The sequence below is a fragment of the Onychomys torridus genome, chromosome 17 (genome assembly GCF_903995425.1).
Source record: "Onychomys torridus chromosome 17, mOncTor1.1, whole genome shotgun sequence".
Classification (NCBI taxonomy): Eukaryota; Metazoa; Chordata; class Mammalia; order Rodentia; family Cricetidae; genus Onychomys; species Onychomys torridus.
This window is the reverse complement of record NC_050459.1, coordinates 39,124,802-39,142,612: the sequence shown is the minus strand read 5'-3', so window position 1 is coordinate 39,142,612 and position 17,811 is coordinate 39,124,802. Positions and strand designations below refer to the sequence as shown.

At 41.6% G+C, this 17,811-nt stretch overlaps 1 protein-coding gene across 29 annotated transcripts in view; it reads right to left on the bottom strand.

The window, feature by feature from the left end:
* Sorbs2 (sorbin and SH3 domain containing 2) overlaps nucleotides 1-17,811 on the bottom strand; it is a 315,195-nt gene that overhangs the window by 120,736 nt on the left and 176,648 nt on the right. Inside the window, exon 3 of one of the 29 annotated variants that reach the window (XM_036166702.1) lies at nucleotides 9,329-9,384. The exons of the other annotated variants lie outside the window; for them this stretch is intronic. The gene's annotated coding sequence lies outside the window, so the exon portion shown is untranslated. The remainder of the gene's footprint in view (nucleotides 1-9,328; nucleotides 9,385-17,811) is intronic. 29 annotated transcript variants of the gene reach the window in all.

The following is a 17,811-nucleotide window of genomic DNA, read 5'->3' as shown; positions in this document are numbered from 1 at the left end:
CACATAGCAAAGCAGTTCCCAATGCCCTCCTTCCCATTCAACTTTACAGTGCTTTGCCTGAAGAGACTGACTTCATTTCAACATGTGCCTTGAAATAAATGTGTTTTCATTATGAGGCAAGCCTTGTTTATCATTTCATCTTGTCTTTATGATGTATGTATACATCATGTTTCTTAAGGGTGGCCATATTTTATTTATTTATTTTTTGTTATTCAGTATTTTATATATTTACTAATGAAGGAATAGAATATTATAATTTGACATTAAATTTTAAATTACCCAAAGTTTTCATGGATTCCTTTTTTAGAAACTCCATTCTCTATAGATATATAATCTAATCTATAAAGTTTGCTTGATATGAAATTTGTGCTGCTGCATTAGAATACATGCAGCTTTGAAAACCACACTTAAGGTATCATGCATGCATATATACATAATATATACATGATGCAACTTCAATTTGTAATGAGAGAGAGTGCTTATTTACTTGTTTTTTAACACTTTCCTCTTTAAGTATTAATATATTAAACCCTTATGAAAAGAGACACAGGAAAAAAATAGAATGACATAAATAGAGAGTGGAAGCCTGGCCCTAGACCAGGATTGCAGAAATAGAAGGGAGAGAAATGTATCTGGGAGGAGAGTCTGCTTTTAGGACATTCGAGCATGCATCTTTAAATACAAGACTCATTTCTGGAAAGAACATAGGGTCCTGAGGGTACAGCCTCTGGTTGCCTTGTTTTAAATTTACTCTGGCAATTGCAGAGACTCAACACAAGTGTTGAGGGAGAGGAGACCCGAACGCACTGGGACAGATCAGGAATCCCGAACAGATTATCTCCACAGAAGTAACAGCATCAAAAGAACGCACACATGCTCATCTCTTCTCACTGCTGGGCACTGTTTCCATGGTTACTGAATGAGTCACTTCAGTCAGCACGGATGTGATCTAAGTATCTGCAGCATAACCTGCTCTCATCCTTTCCGAAAAGTGGGTAGAATATTAAGGAAGTCCAAATGTTTCCATAGTCACAACAGCTAGCTAAGTCAATGCAGAGTCAACATACTTCAGTAGTATCTTGTCATAATGGTAATAATTCAAGCAAGTAGACATAGAAGAATTTTAGCAAATTGATATGTTATATTTTATGGTATGCTTGCACGTATAATGAGCAAATTTTACTTGTTTAGGTCAATGCTTTCTTATTTTAAAATTAAGGAAAAATTGGTATTAGTGCTCTGAATTTCTGATAGCATTCTGCACTGAAACCATCTGGTCCTGGCTTTTTTTGGTTGGGAGACTTTTAATGACTGTTTCTATTTCCTTAGGGGTTATAGGTCTATTTAAATTGTTTATCTGGTCTTGTACCAGGCTCTGCTGACTCCCCATGGGAGGCCTTACCTTGTTGGAGGAGGGAATGGGGAGGAGGTTAGGGGGGAAGGCTAGAGGATCAGGAGGAGGGAAGAGAGGGGGGATCTGTGGTTAGTATGTAAAAATGAATAAAAAATTCCTTACTTAAATAAAGAAATTAAGAAAAAATTAACAATTTTGTAGCTAAATTACCAAATTAAGCCTTTTATCAGATCTTGGGTACATGACAGAGAAGAAAATGCTTGAAAAGCCTGAATTTATTCAACAAGTTCTTTAAACTGTGTCTTCATTAGGAAGCAAGCCTTCCTCATCAAGGTAATTAAATAATTATGATATAACAAAATATGGTATCCTAAAATGCCCCCTGGTTTACTTATTTTATGATGTTCATTCTCATTCCACATTTTAACATAAAGCAAGATAAACTGCTGGTTCAGGAAAATTAGCTAAACTCCAGAAAACACACTTTGATTGCCATTTTGAGTTAGTGGCTAGCATTGGTCTGGGACTCTGCTGTGGGTGGAGGCGATACTTTGCTAAATGACTCAGTCATGGGAATACAATTGACTTAAAGATTAGCTGGTCCTTAGGATATGGTCTTTTCTACAGCTATGATGAAACACCATGACAGTAAAGCAAGTTGGGGAGGGAAGGGTTTATTTGGCTTACACTTCCACATTGCTGTTCATCATCAAAGGAAGTCAGGACAGGAACTCAAGCAGGGCAGGATCCTGGAGGCAGGAGTTGATGCAGAGGCTATGGAGGGGTGTCACTTACTGGCTTGTTTCCTATGGCTTGCTCAGCCTACTTTCTTATAGAATCCAGGACCACCAGCCCAGGAATGGCACCACCCACCATGGGCTGGGCCCTCCCCCAATGATCACTAATTGAGAAAATGCCTTATAATGGGATCTCACAGAGGCATTTCCTCAACTGAGGCCCCTTACTCTCTGATGACTCTGGCTTGTGTCAAGTTGACACACAAACCCAGCCAATACAGGCTTTGTATTTAGGATTGGATGTGACAAAGACAATTTCCATGCTCAATATCTTGTAATTAATTGACTTTTAGTAAACTCAGACAAAATAACTTCTGTAGAGATTACTAGACTGTTCAATTAAAAGAAAATCCCACAAAGCACAGTACTTATTTTTGTATCTACACAGCCAGACCAAGAGTGGGCTCAAGGTTGTCTTTTGTTACAAAGATCTGAGGGTTTATAGGAGCCTGTGACTGTGATTTCCAAAGAAAGTCACTGCATTTGTTGAGGCAACCTGGCCAGCTTGGTTCCTACCTTTGTCACCTGGGCAAGCGTTTGTACCCCCTGATAGAAAATTACATGTTCAGAATAGCCATCTCCGGGTCAGACATCTTGCGGGACCGGGACTCTGTGGCTTTACATGGTTGCATAAAGCGTGCAGCCATGTAATCTATGTGCATGCGTGGAGTACCCACAAGAGTTCCTGTACGCATGCGTGGCCCAACCTTTATAAAGCCGGTGCCATCTTGCATGAGCCCCCCTTATCTCCTCACCCACGTGTGTTTCACACAGGCCTGTCACCTCTATCCTCTTTAATAAAAACTCTTCTGTGGTCTTGTCGTGTTTGGTACATGTTCCTAGTGAGGTAAAGCGCAAGTGCCACTTAAAAACTAACATTAAAAACTAACACCCCCAACCTGTCACTCAGAGAGGAGCTCTTAGCTTGTCCAAACCAAACCAACAGACAGCCTGCCTGTCCTCCGCCAAAATGTTTGTAGATGGGAATCGTCTTGAGGATTATTTGGCTAGGTTTGCATCTGCCATTATGTGTGATGCTGGAAGTGTAAGTGGACCTAGAGGTACACTGATAGACACTTCTTACTGTCCCGACTATGGAAAAGTAGGGCTTAGGAAGCTTAGTGTTGGTCAGAGAACAAAGCTGTGTTGAAATCTAGTTAACTAAATATCTCCTTTATTTACAAGATCCTCACACACTGAAGCACAGCAACACGAATTGTTTTAACCAGAGAGCCATTCCTAACCCTAAACTTTACTATGGTGATTCTAAGATCAGGAAGGTAGTAAATGAAGATGCACGACACTTACCAGGCCCTTAGGAGACCTCATAGGTGTCTTAAACAGTTACTCAAGAAGTGCATTAAGTTGCACTGTTTCGATGCTTTGGAAAAAGACAGACTAGAGACGAACCCCAGTGGTGTGTCTATCTGCCCTGTGAGGAATTAGTCGTGATGATCAGGTCCCTGATGGCATCTCCAACACTGAATGGTGCCAGTCACTAATCAGGAGCATCATTAGTGCTTTCTCAGAGAAGGAGTTACCTACTAGAGTTGAGCCTTCCTGTATTTCCTGCCTACACTGTAAAAGAAGATGGGACCCTTACTTGCTTTTAGGTGCTGTGAGGATTAGATGATATGTGTAACAGAGTATGGTAAGAAACCCATGAGGGAAAACTGGAAAGTGGTTCTGGCCTATAATCCCAACACTCCGGAAGGAAATGTGAGAAGTTTGAGGCCAACCTGAACTGCAGAGCATTAAAAACAAAACAAAACAAAAACAACAACAACAACAACAACAACAACAAAACCAACCCAAAACAAAGCAAGAAAACAAATAAACAAAAAGCATGCCTCAAACAAAACAAAAGCCCTTAAAACAAAGGACTGGGCAGATAGCTCAGTTAGAACAGCACTTGATGTGAAAGCGTGGAGAACCAAGGTCAGCACTCCAGCACTCACCCATATAAAAATGTCAGGAGTGATGGTGTTTGTTATAGTCCCAGTGCCAGGGAGACACAGCAGGTGGAGCCCTATGACTTACTGGTCAGTCAGTCTAATTGGTTGATGAGCCCCAAGTCAAAAAGAAATCTTGCCTCAAAGGAGGTAGACGCCATTTGTGGGAATTACACTTCGTCTTAATCTCTGGCCTCTGTGTATGGAGGGGGGTGGCTATAGAAACGATTTCTTTCTTTTTCTTTTTTTCTTTTCTTACATAGTAAATTATGTTTTCCCAGTATTAAATAAATAAAACTTTGTTCAGAGATCATATATTAAACAGTTAAGTCTACAGAGTTGACAAAGGATGAGAAGCTGGAGTGAGTGCTATATGCCTATAATCCCAGGCCAAGGCAGAAGAATTTCAAGATCAAAGCCAGCTCAGGCTGCAGACTGAGCTCAAGGCTAGCCCAGGTAAATTATAAAGGCCCTGTCTCAAGAGTGGGAAAAACTCCAGGGGATTTGCTCAGTAGTAGGGCGTTGGCCTCTTGTGTCAGACCCAGTTTGGATTCCAGTGAAAAGGGGTATGGGTTGTGGGGAGATGTAGCTTTTCCTTTGGCCTTCTCCTCATATCCAAGAAAAATCTCCCCTCCTGCACAGCACTGCCTTGTGTGGGCTTTTGTAATAGTTCCTTCTGAAATTTCTTCCACATTCAATTTTCTGAATAAGAGAAGAACAGGGCCTCTCTCGCATGCCTAGAACTGGTTTGAGGAGGAGGATGACCCTTGTGATCCTGACAAATGGTCACAGTTCTGCAGCTTTAGGAGAAGGGTTCTCAGAGTCAAGAGCCCCTGCTTCCAGTCTGCAAACACAGGGAATGATGCAGATCTTCAGTTTCCTGGGAGAGTGCTTTATGACTTTCTCACTTTTTCTTTTTACTTAGTCTAATGACTCATATTCCAGATGGTTCTGTTCAGATTTAGAATTATCACGATCCACACTGTGTTGGTGGTAGTTTGGGACACCAGCATTTCATGTACTGTACAACTTACATAATCTTTCTTCAGGGAGCTGGGAGAGATATAGCACACTCAATGTTAAGCATTTCTGATTCCTTTAACATTAGAAAATATTAGATTTCAGTAGTTCATCCTTGGGGTGTTTTAATTTATATATTTAGTGGCTAATTTCCTCTGTCGCTAATGGATTTTTATTATAAAAGAACATTTTTATGCTATTGAAAAATAGTCAAACAATGGATTGTAAGTCTAATATACAAACTAATAGGGAGAATATAATCTGATTTTTAACAACAACAACATGAATTTTGTCAAAAGGAAAAATATCCCCAAATATACATTTTATCACCCAGATGGTGAGCTGAAGTTTTTAAATATTAATTTCTTTCGCATATAGTTTATATTAAAGAACAGCTCTTCTTTGCTGTCACTCACTGGGTAGAGCCCTGAACTGGGGGACTGGAGGGCTCCCTGTGAGGATGTGGCGCTATCACAGTCAATCAATGTCATAAGCCACCTTTCTTTGATGTGTTTTGAAATACATCCTCGCCCACTCAAATAAACACTTTATGGCTTGGCCTTTAAACATTTCCCAAGGGCCTATGGGATAAAAAGTTGGTCACTGTTCTGTGGGGCTACTGAGAAATGGTAGAAGAGGTTGAAGGGGGAGCCAAGTGGGAGAAAGCTAAGTCATTGGGAGTGTGCCCTTGGACAGGACAGTGGGACACCTCACTGCTCCCCTGTTTCGCCTTGCTTCTCGGTCTCTTCCTCTACCCCCATGTTCCATACCATGATGCTCTGCTTCAACACAGGCCCAAAGGCAACAGCTGGGCTGAATAGCCATAGACTGAAACTGATGCTTGGAAGTTGATTAGTCTAGATATTTTGTCATAATGATGGAAATATGAGTAACCAAGACACTATCAGGATGAGAAAGATGGATTAAGTCATATGCTTCAGTAGTAGTTAGGATTTTTTGCAAAATGTGAGCAGTACTTAGATTCAGGAAGGTGTTAGAGAATTCCAGTGACTTAGCTGTTGACAATACAACCTCCAGAAAATGTCGTTTTAGTCCTTCTGAGACCAGTGAAAACCTTCAGAAAATGTCCTTCTGAGACTAAAATGTCAGAGGTCCAGTGCTATAGGCACTGGCATAGGATCCATCCTGCAACAGTTGCTTTATACTGGCCATCTCAGAGATGAAAAATTGAAATAGCTCAACTTACATCCTACTCTAGAGGCAATGGGACTGTATAGATCCAGGCTTTACTTCATATGAATCCCTGCTTTTCAAGCTGGGCAGCAGGCACCTGGCCTGCATGTCTCTAAGTTAACAGGAATGTTGGAGATGGGCCTAGTGGGAGGAAATCGGGTTATTGGAGCTGTACTTTTGGAAGGGATAGCGGGATGTTAACTATCATAGATCTGGAAAGAGACTCCTTTCCTTTCCAGCTCAGATCAAAGTTCTACCCAAGTTTATTCTTCCTGACAAAATGATATGTTCATTTAAAAACAGTCAATGGACATATTTATGGAGACCCCTAAGTAGGTGAATCTTCTATTATGACACAAGCAGCTTGTGGTCCTATCTATTTATAGGATGCGATTGTGGCCAAGCATCCACACACTGAGTTTGGAGAACTCAAATGGTTAATTTAAACCTCTCCTCTCAATGATATTCAGAGTTTGCTGGAGTATACAATACCATCCTGGTGATTCAAATACAGGGACTCTAACCCTGCACACTGAAAATGGAGGGAGAATTGGAACTTAGAATAGAACATTCTCCACATGGAAAACACGTCAGATGGTTAATGCCAATGAGGAATTTCAACAGGCTCCGAGAGGAGCATAAGGCAAAACAGCCACCTCACTAATCACTTCCTCTCTTATTGGCTTAGCAAAATATTTATAAAATACATTTTCTGTGTCATGCTTAATTAAGCCTCTTGGTATTTATTTTTTCAATGAGCTTCTCTTTGTCCTTACACAAAAAACCGTTACAATAATAAGATTAGGAAGTCCATTTTTCTGCCTATTTATTTACATCCATCCATTCATCCATCCATCCATCCATCTATGTATCTATCTATCATCTATCCATCCATCCACTCACCCAACCACACACCCATCCATATTTTCATACTGCAGAAGACTAAGAATATCACACAGATTATTATTGATTGCAATAATGGAAAACAAATTCTACAATCTTCTGCCTGTGCCCTGTCTGTGACCTTTCTTTTTACATAATTTTTAGTGATCTTTCTTGAAAAGTGTGTGCATCCAAAAAATGTGACTTACAATGGAGGAAATAACATATTTCCTATACAAAATAAACCATCAGAAAAGATGGAAAGTTCAGTGGAGACTGATGACCTTCTAAATTGTTTGCATGAGAGCAAATAATTCCAGGGTGTTTCCTGGCTCTCCAAGGTCAGGGTAATCAAGGGGCATGTGAAGATGTAGAAAACTCCATCATCTTGGAAGATTATCTCAAATACAGATTGTAAATAGGAAGGGCATTGAAGTATAACAGAAATAATTAAAAACAAAGTGATATTTTTACAAGGACATTCATAGCACCAAGAAAAAAGTGAGTTATGAACCTATGTATCTACTCATATTCTTTAGGACTTCATGTATTGTCTGAGACCAAAGTGCCTGGGTGATAATTAGGGATGCTTAGTCCTCCAGTTCTCTGTATGCTAGTTTTTCTCAGAAATAGCAAGGACCAGATGCCCAAGTCTTTCACTGGATCCTGCAGAATGGATTAGCTGTATGGGTGTAGAAGACAGTGAGTGTTGAGTTTGGGAGATGAAGGGTAAAATTTGAACCTGTGGTAGATGCATTGAAGCTGTTTTCTGCTTGAAGATGACTCCATGTCTAATAGTGGCTGTTGTTGGGTGAGTTGTGTTTTCCCAGAAGATATGTTGACGTCAGTATCTATAACACTTGGTATCCATGAAGGTGGCCTTATTTAGAAGTAGCATCTTTGGAGATACAAAGTTAATTGAACAGGATACCTAAATGCAATAACTGTCCCCATGAGGTTGAGGGAGAGAGATGTTGAGGTTGATGTGGAGACAGTCATGAAGGAGGAGGACTTGTGTGACCACAGACCAGAGACTATGATCTTGTCACACAGCCCTGGGATGCCAGGAATTGCCAGAAGCCACCAGATCTTTGGAAGAGGCAAAAGAGGATTCCCCATACAACAGTCTTAGAGGCAACATGGCTCTTCTAACTCATTGATTTCAGAGTTCTAGACTTTTGTTCTAGGCAATTGGGGAATAATAGAGTTACCAATTTATTTTTGTTTTAACAACCTTAGAAAACTAATTCACTGGTTGAAGTATAGACCTGAGGCCTTTTGTCATTAGCAATCTAATGTTGTCATTAGTGACCAACCAAATTTAACCGATTTGACTCAAGGGGGTATTGAAAATTAAGGAAATCAACACTGGGGTGGGGGCGGTGTATGAGGGTAGATTTGTGAAGACCCCATTGTGAGGTCAGAAGAAAGTTAGACCTAGAAATTCAAATGGCCTTTTAACGAAAGTCATGTCACTGGAAGTAGATCTCAGGCAGAGCATGATATGCCATATTTCATAAATGTCCTCCAATCTGTAATTTGACAACTTAACCCTATACTGCCTGGAGTGGGAAAGAATGCTTCAATGGACATTCCTGATGGTGGTGCCTTTGTACTCGTTGGTGTCTGTGTGAGAAGGAAGGTATTTTTAGGACAAGGGTGGAGTTCAGTTACTCTTTCAGTGTCCCTGAGACCTACTCAAGAATATTTCATCACCTCTGCTTGAGATGTGAGTCAGTGGCAGAGTTCTTACTGAGCATGTACAAGGTCCTGGGTTCCATTCCTAGCTCTCCTAAATAAACAAAAGAGTCACTAAGCAAAAAGGAAGTTCTCTTGAGATCCTGCCCTGGCCCTCCTTCCTCTGAGGTCCCCCTAGGGGCTTCTTCTGAATCAGCTTAAACACAGGTGTCTGTGCAAATCCCAAGGTAGACATCCTTCTAGAAATAACAGAGGTAAAGGTCAAGGGGAGGTCAGGATATACTTATATTCTTGGAGCCACTGTCTTAGGTCCTTAACTTCACTGAGATATCTTTGTTGTTGTTGTTACTAAAATACACACATTTTAAACTTTCCCAGCACCAGGAGCCCCAAACCCAGGCCAACCAAGGTTCCCCATGAGGGCAGCATACCTTCTGAAGAAATGCACCCAGATCAGAATGGTATATGAGTCTGTCCTATTCTGGCTCTAGAAGAGAAATGTTACAATGAATAGGTGGGTGGGGTCTGCTCCACAATTGCAAAATCACCAAAATAGAAGCAAGATCTAACCAAGCAAAACCTAGATTCATCAGGGTAGGTTTTGTTCTTGACAAAGCTTGTGTTCACTTCCCCAAAAGAAAAAAACAAAACCAAAACCAAAACCAAAAACAAAAAAATCCCAAAAAACCCGTCTGTGAACATATTTATTATTGTGAGCGCATTACATATCACAATTAGCTTGTACCCAATAATCATATGAAACTAGTGAGCTAGAGCTATTTACTGTGGGTCACATTTTATGCTTATGAAGCAATGTTGACTGTCTTAGACTCTGACATGTTTTGCTGATTCATTTCCTCTCATCTTGGTCCTCATTTAAGACAAAATTCTTCTTACAAAGAGTTATGTGGTGACAGATCGGTATTTTAACAAAATGGAACCATAGAGTATTGTAGCAAGTTCACACACTCCACACCCCACACCTGCATCCTGGACTCCTCTGAGCTTTTCTAGTCCATTCTAAATATATGTAGAGTGGGGTAGGCGAGGAGAGGGATACAGATCCATAGAGGGAGGCAGTTATTTGTTTACATTATGAAATAAGCCTTCCCAAAGAACTCTCCCTGCTTACACCACTGAGGGCTACCACACTTTTGTCTCCCACCCCCTGCTAATGCCGAAGGGTTATTTTTGCTCCCTATCATCAAAAATACCTTTCCTTTATCACTCCGCATTCACTCACTGAAAAAAAAATCACCTTTTAGGGATGGATGAGTCTCTGCAATGTAGAGGAGTGCAGTAGCATCTGACTGTATAAGGCTCTTAGATGCACTAACAGAGGAGGAACATTCTCTCCTTTCAGGTAAATCATATGATATTTTAAACAAGTGTCTAGGATTTCTAAATACAAGGTTTAATCCTGCAGCAGAAATTTGAGACAAAGTAGGAAGCTACAGTCATAGGGAATGGTGTGAGTATTTTGGAGCTAAAGGGAACTTCTCTGTGGTCTTTCACGCTCAGCATCAGCTTGGTTCAAGGGATGGCTCTGATTTCATGGTGAGAAGCAACGTGTGTTTCTGGAGATCACTTCCCTAGTAGCAATAAATACTTCATTTTTGACATCCTAGGACACTTGCTTCAGATGAGTCATAATAAATTATTTCTCCCTTCCGGGCAGAATGCTATTTGTATCATCTGCACATAGGGAAGAAAGCATTTCTTTCCTAGAGGGAACCACTGTGACGAGGAGAAAGGGCAAACTGCACACTCAGGCATGCACATGCGGCCCTGCGCCAACCCCTCTGCAGTCCTTATTCTCTTTAAACTACCTGTTTGCAAATAGCATTGGAGGATTAATCTCTCTAAAACTGCATCTGCTTCTGTATTAGATGTTGGTTAATCGCTACACTATATCACTGAAATAATCCACAGTATGTACGTCCGTGATTGTATGCACTTTTGTGCCTTAACCACAGAATAGACAAAAACAGCCTACTAACGTATCTAAAACCCCACTCATGTGCCTCGATGAAGCTAAACCCATTTAACAGTAATGATTAATAGACAACCCTGGAAAATATTTAGACTTTAATATTTTAATACAACTCTAGTGTTGCTGAGTTCACCATAAGACAGTTATAATATTCCCTGCAGCTAGCACTTATCAAAATTGCTATGTTACAAAGCTCTTTCCCAAGCTCTCACATTAAGCCAGGTTTTGCTTACAATACCAGACAAAATGGGGCCTGCCATTGCCCGCCGCCCTCCCATTTACAAATTGGAAATAGAGCCATGGCCAGGTGCCAAGTTACTCAGGCCTCAGTGGTGGGGTGGGTCTCCCGCATTGCAGCCTACCTTTGAAATCAGTGCTCAGCTATGGAGTCATTGCTGTAAAACAGACCTGCTGTAATAGTCTTAAGTAGTTTTTGTCAACACTGCTTCTTGAGAGCTTGGATGTGAAGACAGTAAAGACCTAATTTCGATAAATTTAAAGTTTTAGCATCCTCAAAAAAAGGATTAATGATGGAGATTTTGTGGTGCAAATCTAGTCTTTTATTAAACAACAAAGCAAGCTTGCACCTAAGGCAACAGTACACTGCAGGTCAGAAATGGGTGTTCTCATTTGAGAGGCACTCCTGTTTTGTGAGGCTTGAGAGCATCCCAGAAGCTGATCGTGGGAGTCTGGGTAGTTGTAGGTTTCTCACCAGAGAGTGTAAGACTCAAGGAAAAGTAGGAGAAGGAATTGGGGCAGGGGGTATTAATGAAGGGTTAAAAATCCATGTCATCTGGGCTGGAGAGATGACTCAGTGATTAAGAGCATTGGCTGCTCTTCCAGAGGACCCAGGTTCAATTCCCAGCACCCACACGGCAGCTCATAATTGTCTGTAACTCCATTTCCAGGGCTTTTGACACCCTGGCACAGACATACATCCAGGCAAAATGACAATGAACATGAAATAAAAATAAATTTAAAAAAAGTCAGTGCCATTCATGTGAATGATGACATTATGTTTTCATTCCTGTACAGAAAAGAGAACCCAAACAAAATACCCTTTCTAAATGGGGTCAATGCTTGCTTAGCTACAGGAATGTGAAAGACACCAACCCTAGTTTTCCATTAGTTATTCTTGCGGGTCTTTTGCTCACAGCCATCTTAATATACCCTCCTGATAGTAACAGGCCCCTCCAGGACTTTGCCTAAGGCTAACTATTTTTGTGTTTGCTACTTATTTTCTGCAAATCCACTAGGGTGTCAAAAGATGTCACCTGTACAACATTGCATCTTCAGCATGGACTTGGAAAATAAAAAACTGATAGTCCATATCAGGGTAAAAAGAAATGTTTTTCAACAGGCAAATGTGATTCTCCTCACCCAATACAAGCATGCTCATTGGCACACTTTTTCCCTTTGTCTCACTGTGAAGTGAACATTTTAAAATTCCAGGTTAGCATGTCAGGTGAAGCATGATTCAAATGCCTTAGTGAGGCCGATTGGCACTTGGGAGTGATAACCAAGGTAAGGATTCGGCATTGACACGTGTCCACAGTTTCTCCTCTGTCTCTAATTATGTCTTGTGTTTTCAAAGCAACACCTCTCACTGTCGAGAAGCGAGGTAGATTTTCCAGAGATTGTTCTAACTGGCAACTGAACTTAGAATTTCCATTGCCTTTAGGTTTCAGGCTTCGAACTTGAAACTGCTGCCCACAAAAGAACCGCATTGACCTAAATCTAACCCTTGACCTCTCCCTAAAACTGGTGGGGAGAGGGAGATGGTGGACGCAAGTGGCCCACCACAAGCTTGGGGTCACCTCATTCCTCAATAGGTATCAAGCATGTGTGCCTTTACCTTTCCTGGGTGGCTTGCGCTGTTTAAAAGGAACTAGGTTGAAACTAGTGGAAGCCTGTGAACTGTGGACCAATAGAGAGGAGCCCCATGGAACTGGACTGGACCCACTGTATAAGTGAGACAGTTGTTTAGCTTGAACTGTTTAGGGGACCCCCAGGCAGTGGAACCGGGACCTCTAGTCCATGAGCTAGCTAGTGCATGAGCTGGCTTTTTGGAACCTAGGTCCTATGCTGAGACACTTTGCTCAGCTTTGGTGCAGGGAGGAGGGGATTGGACCTGCCTCAACTGAATCTACCAGGCTGGGCTGACTCCCCAGGGGAGACCTTGCATTGGAGGAGGTGGGAATAGGGGGTGGGATGGCAGCGGAAGGTTAGGAGGTGGGAGGAGGGACGACGGGAATCCATGGCTGATATGTAAAACAAATAGAAATCTCTTAATAAAAATAAAATAAAATAAGAGCTAGGCTGGTAACAGAGGGACAGTTCAAAATACATTAAATTCAAATTGGAAATGGGGAAAAGAAGGGACTCTCTCTCTCTCTCTCTCTCTCTCTCTCTCTCTCTCTCTCTCTCTTACACACACACACACACACACACACACACACACATGCAAACCCCACAAAAGTTTACAAAAGTCTAGTCCAAATCTCAATGTTCTGGAAGATTGGGTGCAGCAGTATTGATTCTGACATATGGACAAAGGCTGTGTGTATGTGGCCTCACATTGGTGAGGATCTAACTAATGCCTTGGTGGGGATTAACATTTTACACAGTCGGAAATGGTGTGAGGAAGCAAAGGGCTTTTCCCACTCACAGAACGTTGCTCTAAAAGCAAGCTCTGTCCACCTTTGGAATACTAGACTCACGCTCAGCCCTGAGGAAAACAGAAGACGTTTTATCAGCGCAGCTGTCTCTGCACAGTAAACAAGCCTGCCTGTGCTCCCCTCGGCATACAGAAACAGACGGTGTTGACCAAGAAGGAGACGCAAGTACAGTTGTTTACCAGTCAGAACAAGTGTACTGAGTCCTGAATGATCTCTGTTGAGCATGCCTTTAAGGACTGTACTGCCAGGGGAGAAAAGAAGCATGGGACGAATAAAATAACAGAGTGAAGAGGCAAACTGACAGCCTTCTTGTGATTTCTATGTTGTCTCTTTAACCAACAGCTACCTGTGCTTGTCACTTATTTACTCAGGCAGGGCTGGTTAGGCACAGCATTCAACAAGTAAATACTTTACTGACCCGGAAGACCACACTATTTGCATTTAAGGTCAGGGTATACTTATACTATTTGGCCTACTGTCTTATGTCCTTAAAAATAATGCCTTAACTAGTGCCCCCATATAATGGTAATTTTGCTAAAATACACAGAATTTATTTCTTCCCAGCACCATGAGTCCCAAGCCCAGACCACTGAGGTTCCCCATGAGGGCATCATACCTTCTGAAGAAATGTGCCCAGATCAGAATGGTATAAGAGTCTGTCCTCTTCTGCATCTAGAAGGGAAATTCAAAGCATCCCCTCTCTCTCTCTCTCTCTCTCTCTCTCTCTCTGTGTGTGTGTGTGTGTGTGTATGTGTGTGAATGATTGTGCTGTTAACCTTCAAGGGTTATTCAAATATTTTCTGAGAATTGGCTGTTTTTGGTTCCCTCTTAGAATGCCATGTGTTTCATTTTTATGTAGACCTGATGACAGGCTAGACATTCCAACAGGAGTTTAGTTAATTTAACCAATTCCTATCAGGAGAAGCAAAGTAATGGGGCTCAGCCCATCCCAGCCAAGGGGTTTTCCTTCTCCCATAGTGGAGAAGGAAAACAGACTAGAAAGTTTTGCAAATGGACAAGTTTAGAAATAGTTTTAAGATTCTGCTTTGCCAAGTGTTTCATAAAAAACTCTTTCCTTTCTATTTCATGCCAAAAAATGTCACCCCCTAAATATATTTTTCCCATATCTGGCCACATGTCCAAGATTTTTTTCTTTTCCAAGAATAAATAATTTTTTCTGGGTTATAAAAATGTCACTTGCTCTATCAGATTAAACACATCTTTATATAGAAAAAGCATTTGAAACATCCCGTCAGCGGGTCTAAGAAGGCATCCTTGCTTGGGATGATTTTGTGAATTCAGATGAAATGAAAGGTTATAAATTCCATATGAGACTCTCAGTGGAAATTTCTGGCTTGTTTCATAATGGTGCCTACTTTTTCTTTTCGTGTCCTTTTACTAGAAAGCATTAAATGAGAATTAATTTCAGTCTTTGACCATAATAATGCCTTGGCTAGCACCCTAATACAAGGGTATTCTCTGGGCTCCATTTTCTATTTCACAGTTGGGAGGATTCAGCTGCCAGGGTTTCAAGAAGCCTAGCCTATTTTTTTTTTTAAAGCGTGAACTTGCAAATTAGCTGTCGAGTTTAATAGAAAGTGCATGAAGCTGCCCAAAGCTAACCTGTTTTCTTTCCTCCTCTGGCGTCCTATTGATCCTGCTGTGAGGTAAAGCACAGAGCTCTGGAAAGATAGCAGCAGTGTGTAAGGGTTGCTCAGGTAGTTGCAGTGTGGTGATTACATTCGCAAATTCGAACAGCTGAGTCAGGAGTCTTGAAAGTTGGAAAGAGGGCAAAATGGAAAGATGCTTGAAAAAAGCAGTAATATTTATACATCTGAAATGCAGTAAATATTCATGGAGAAGTAAACCCAATGCGGTCTCTCTCCTAAAGCTATTCTGAATGTGATATGCTACAGATTTAAAGTTTAACACTTGCTATTGATGATTAACTGCTGTCAGCAAGCCCATGGTGGGCAAAAGGACTTCTGAGTTAGGATATAATGTTCTTACCAGTTAGCAGGTTAGTTTAGTTACTAGTGTTTTGTTGGTGTGTGGAAGGTTGTTCTAGGGTGGGGAGAAAGGCTCTAATTCCTTATAAATGGCTCCTTCAAAATCTCATATTTTGAGGGTCCTTAATCCCTCTCCCCTTTAAGCCTAAAACTGTATTTAGAGAGTTCATAAAGATGAGAATTTCTGAGATCACATGTTTTTGAAATATCACACAGCTCCTTCAGGCAAACCAACATCTCTCAAAAATTAGCCATCTATTGAGAAACAAGAGGGTGCGACACATTATTTTGCTTGTCTTCTCTATACTACCATCCTGACAGACAGGAATCCCACCAACATCCTTAGCACCCACTTCTCATGTTACCTTATGCCTTTCCCACTCACACATAGGAAATGAAGCCTTTACATTAACGGAAACATCAAGCACCCGAAAACACTTACGTTCTGTTGAACCAGGTCTCCCATGACAAAAATGATAAAACCTGATGTAGAGGATGTGCCTCTTAGGACCAGCCAAATCAGCATCATGATGCACCACGTCCGAAACAATACCCTTCATTTGCTGCCATTGGGGTTAGTGTCAGCGCTATAAAAAATAGATGATGGAAACACAGAGCTCCAGACAGAAACACAAGTCCTCTGTAGGAGGGGAGTCTTGTGCGGAAAGGGAGCAGAAAGTAGCGGTGGTCCCGTCTAGTCATCAAATGGGGGCTTGTCTTAGGCTGACAAGTGGCTGCATACACCATGTACACATGCTGTCAGGGCATTCATCACTGTAGGCATGCTGCAACGCCTGGCTCAATTTTCATAAATGGCAGGAAGCTGAACCTATGCATGCCTGCTAGAATCCCTCTGGCACAGAAATGTGAGCCTGTGGAATGTCACTGTGAGGTGGGCAAGCTGGGCTCTTGCTGGTTGTTTGGGTTTGCTTTATTGCTTTTTGCCAAAGGGTAATTTTCAACACCAGAGTATCTTGTTACTGTGGCATGAAGAAAGCTAGGAAGCAGTGGACTGAAGACTGGGAAGTCACCCAGGCTACGCTACAGCAAGGAGGGATGCTGGAAGGCCTGAGTGTGTAACAGTGGCTAGGAGCAGAACCAAGTACATGGACCAATGTTTTGGTTTATCCTCCGAGCCCAAAGATGGATAGAAAAATGTGTGGAAGCTGAAAAGCTGAGACCTGTGGTCTGATCCTTGCCTAAATATAACAATGTCCGTGATCATAAGTATGTGAAATATGACACAAAGTCATCAAGAAAGAATCAGCTGAAGGGCCAAGGACGTGGAGTTCAGATTCTGTGAGACACCTGTGTCCTGCCTGGGGGGCAGGCAGGACACAGGAGGATCCCCTAGGGCTCACCAGCCAGCAACTCTAATTGGTGAGTTCCAGGTTCAGTGAGAGATCCTGCCTCAAAAAAATAAGGTGGAGGAGGAACTGAGGAGCAAATCAAGCCAGTGTTGATTTGTAGCCTCTACATGTACATGGAAGCACATGATGCAATTTTACTCTCACAGACACACACACACACACACACACACACACACACACACACACACACACTCAAAACACCACTTAAAATCTTTACCATTCTGTAGGAAAGCACAAAGGCTCTTTTGTTTCTCCGTGCCTCTTCCATTTTAAATAGAAGCCATGTCCGAGACCAGCCTTGTTTCTCACCTTTCATTCTGCTCCCCTGAGCTTGTTGTGGTCTTCTCTGGACACAGCAGGAAGTAAACTGCAAATGCATTTCTGTTTTCATTATCTCTTTTGATGACAAATCATACCCTGGCCAACTGACAGGAGCAAACCAAGCTTGGCCTTCCTGGTAGTCATTAAGATATGCATCTCCTTCACCCCACCCTGTGCACCACCTGATCCTGGTCTGTATCCATTTTATCTTGCGTCCTTAAGTTCAGGCCCCTTGTGTCTGGGCTGCTTTTAGTCTTTCCTGAATCAGAGACTCGTCCTGATTTTCTCAACTTGCTTTCCTTGGTTTCTCGGCTTCTTTATTTCCATCCGTTAACTTGTCCCAATGGTTTGTTTTTCCCATTCATTTTTGGTGAAGACAAATGTCCAGTCCTCTGGGGTCTAGTCCTGTGTCAAACATTTTTTTTTGGTGTAGAGTTTAAGCAACACTAAGGATCTAACTTTTCAAGCTGGTTGGCTAACATGTATGGCTACTCAGTTTCTAAGGTAGGCAGGAAATAAAAATCAGCCAATCAACCAACCAAA